At 34.4% G+C, this 4,232-nt stretch overlaps 1 long non-coding RNA gene across 1 annotated transcript; it reads right to left on the reverse strand.

Annotated features, from left to right (window-relative positions):
* Positions 1 to 1,367: 1,367 nt before the first annotated feature.
* On the reverse strand, positions 1,368 to 3,335 carry LOC113278335. The gene is made up of 2 exons (XR_003325447.1): positions 3,164 to 3,335; positions 1,368 to 1,760 (listed from the first exon to the last, which is right to left on the reverse strand). It is a non-coding gene; the product is annotated as an uncharacterized LOC113278335 (long non-coding RNA).
* Between the last annotated feature and the right edge of the window lie 897 nt (positions 3,336 to 4,232).

Genomic DNA, 4,232 nt, shown 5'->3' on the forward strand with positions numbered 1-4,232 from the left:
TGTCTGCCATAGTGGACGCCGTTTTACAAAAGTCCAAGCAAAAAATGCGTCAATGTTAGAATATTATTGATCCTCCATCACAAATAAGAAACAGAGGTCATAAAAACAAACTTATAAGTATAAGCGTTAAATTTGGTTTTGCATAGTAAGTTGCAGATAGGTGGTTCAACATTAGGCGGGAACACACAAGCATTAAACTATTCATACATCTAAAAATTTATAAGCTAATTAAGATATTTTTATGCTACATAAGCAGCTATAAAACAAATAAAAAAGACATAAATAGAAAGAAAAACCAAAACAAACAGGTGATGACCTGTTGTAAAGCACCTGAAAACTGCAATTATGCAAACAACCTAGAAAGTAGGGGTAGTCATGATGCTAGATGAATGAACTACAAATCACTTAGACCAATATGCTAAAACAATGAGAGAGCCAATATGCAAACAACCTAGAAAGTAGGGGTAGTCATAATCTTACAAGATGGATCTCCAAGTGTGCCGGCTACTGGTCGTAGATGCACTAACATTACATGAAGATGGAGTTGGTGGTTCTGGTGGCCATAATCATTACGATTAGGTTTAGTATTAGTAGAATCCAATCGTAGTACCATTACGAGTGGTTTGTTAAAAATCAAACTCAAACGTAAATCCATTTTAAAACTTCTGAAAATGTCAGGATATTTACGTTTAGGTTTTAGGAGAGTCGAACCCAATCGTAAGCGGATTTACGGTTTTATACTCTAAATTTTCGGACCGTAACAACTTCAGATAATAAATTTATGAACCTCTAATAAGTGAATCAACAACCCTATTTTTCCCTGATTTCAACCAATCAAACCCATTTCAATCACAAAAAAAGGAATAAATTGGTTTTTTAAATGGGTTAAGTGGAAAAACGCCCCAAAATGTGCCCCAAGGTTGTGAAAATGCCCCGAACATTAGGAGAAAGATTAAAATTCCCCAAAATCCTAGGAAAATGCCCCAATCTGTTAGTTTAGCCGTTAAAGAGAGTTAAATGGTCAAATTCGCACACATATAACTCTCACGTGTGAAACATTTACATTTTTATCCTTAAGAACTGGATTGAACCACCACGTGGCATTTTGATCCAACGGTTATCCTATGAAATTTGAGTCAAATGACTCTCACGTGAGAGTGTATTTTTTATTAATTCTAACAGTCTTTTTCGGGAATGACCACCGTGTCGTAGATGGTTAGATTGCGACACGTGTCATGTGATTAAAAATGGACGGCCACATATCCAAGCCATTTACATTCCATTTTTCAATCAATATAATGCTAGCAATTTAGAAATTTTAATCAATAATTAGAACGACATAACTAACCACTGCATTCTTACCAAAAAAAACAAAAAAACAACACTACATAATTTTAATTGCCAAACTATCTGCACTTACATAAACAATAATAGTTAAAAACACCATCAGTACTTCAAACATAAAGTGATTAAGATGTCCGCCATTACAAACAAACACCATCAGTTGTCTTCCCTTTTTTCTGGGAACCTGTTGAAGAAGAAGATGGTGTAGTAGCAGCTGCTTTTCCCTTTGACAATGGTGGTATATCACCAGATTTCTTTGATGCAGATGTTGTTGCAGACAAGGCCTTCCTCATCTTCTTTGTCGGTGCAACGGTAACACAGAACTCATCCCCATTAACAGAACACTCCATTCTTACTCCTTTCTTTTTTGTGTTAGATCCAAATGGAGGACCTTGACACAGAAATGCCTATCCTCACTACCCATTCCGAAACATTTAACAAAAATGAAACAAATCAATAAAAAATTCTAGAAGTCCATATACAAAGTACATATACATTATCTGATAAGTATTTTTTTCCTGATAAGTTCATATAAATTATTTGTATATACAAAGTTCATACACATTATTTGTATATACATTATCTGATAATGTATATATATATATACAAAGTTCATATACATATTTACAAGTTCATATATATTATCTGATAAGTATTAGTAACTAGTGGAGATTCAAGTCAGGGCCCCTTCAAGTCACTAAGTTCACATCAAAGAAAAGATAGAAGAGAAATTTATATTCTTTGCAATATCCGCGAACATTTGAATATCACTAATATTTGCACTAGTATAGAAAAATGATCACTATCTAAACCAAGTAGTACAATAGAGATTGATGAACCTTGGATTAATCAAAAAGGTTAAGAAAAAGGAACTTATCACTCCCACTTGAAGTAATTAGGTAGAATGTCAAGGAAATCAATCTAATACAACTTATAATGTTAAGGAAATCAATCTAATGCCCCAAAAAAATCCTGAATTGTACATTTTGAATGCAAGGGTGAGTGTTAGTTAAGTTAAGCCTACATAATAAAAATAAAAACATGGCCTCCATGGTTTTACTAATAACATGACAGTTTTACTACCATAGTTGAATTTCTAACATGATATTACCTCAAATTTAGGGTAAATTTCTAAACTACAGTCTACAATCACCTTTTACAATTGGTCCTAAAGTGACAAAATAAAAGATGGAACTAAATAATACATAAGTCAAAAGGGTCACAAATATTAAAATAATACACACAAAGACTACAACACTTTCAAATAATGAAAAGAAGAAGAGGAAACAATTTTGTATCCAATGCATCTGAATTTCCACTAAGTTAAATAAAATAGAAATAATAAGCAACCCAAAACCAAACAGTGAGGGACTATTCACTTACACAAAATTACAACCTCAAGAGCACACAAAATTTGATTTTGTGCCTTCTACATATTTCATCAAAACTTAATCAAATTAATCAAATCAAATTTGATTTGTTCCTGACATGCAAGTTCTTCATGGCACACTAGCACAGGCACAACAACCTAAATTAATCAAATATCCCCTAAATTATTCACTCATACAGTAATCAAAAGTTACAAAAAGAAATTGAAATATCCCCTAAAAATGGAAAACCCCCGAATTATAATCCCTAATTTTGTTTCTTTCAAACCATAATTTTGTTTTCCTGAAACCCTAAATTGGTTTCAGAGCTCTCAACCTTTTTTTGTAATCACGACAACCAGTGAAACAAAGCTAGGGTTTCAAGAACATCAATCATACATTCGAGAATCAGAAGGGAAATAAGAAACAATAGAAGCATTTGAAGAAATTACCTGTTCTTCACTTCAGAACTTAACAAACACATACGGCTCTTATCTTCTGCGTCCATCTATCTTATCTTCACGATCTGTCCCTCTCTTATCTTCTCAGTATCTCGATCTCTCTAAGTATCTCGATCCGTTTCTCTATCTCTATGTCTGCTAATAACTTTATTCTGAATTTTTATTTTTTTCTTCTGTTGCTGAAACACGATGTGGGTTGAAGATAAGACTAGAAGAACACGTGCGAACCCACACGTGCGGTACAGGTGTCATTCATTGTCCACGTGTCCGCCGTTTTCATAACCCACGTGTCAGCAAATTATTAGCACAGATTTGACATCTCCGCCATTCATTTTTACGAAGGGAAAAACTGATATTTCATAACACGGTTGACCAGTCAAATGCCCCATTTTGACTATTTAAAGAAAAAGTAACGGATCGGAGCATTTTAATCTTTCGCCTAACGTCCGGGGCATTTTCACAACCTTGGGATCCATTTTGGGGCATTTTGCCACTTAACCCTTGTTAAATCTATAATAACTAGGTTGGGGAATGGAAGAGGAGAAGAACATGTACTTAGACAACCATTTATCACGACGAAATGGTTTTCAATTGAAAAAATCATCGGTTAAGGAGAGAAAGATGAGAAGAACAGGCGAAATAGATTCAGGTTTCTAGTTATTAGGTTTTTAAAGATGGGAGGCCAATTTAGACATTTTACTATGACGTTAGGATACCCCTAACCAACAAGATATATATTATTATCATGATTGAAACCCTTCTATTGGAATGTGACGCCCCAATAATAACCTTCTATGAATTACACGCAATATATGGAATCAGCAATGGGGCTCGTCAAATAAATAATTTCTCAATGGGAATTATCTCCAAAATTTGATGTGGCAGCTGACAGCTGTGTCCCAAAGTTCACGAGGATTTTATTTGGGGTGTTGCTCTGAGTGTTCATTTGCTACTTCTCCAACGACAGTTGAGGCAAATTAAGGCATATATACTTAGGGATGGTCATGGGGCGGGTAGTGTCAATCCCAGTCACTGCCCCGTTCGTAAAAAAAATATCCAT

Source organism: Papaver somniferum, chromosome 5 (assembly GCF_003573695.1).
Source record: "Papaver somniferum cultivar HN1 chromosome 5, ASM357369v1, whole genome shotgun sequence".
NCBI lineage: Eukaryota > Viridiplantae > Streptophyta > Magnoliopsida > Ranunculales > Papaveraceae > Papaver > Papaver somniferum.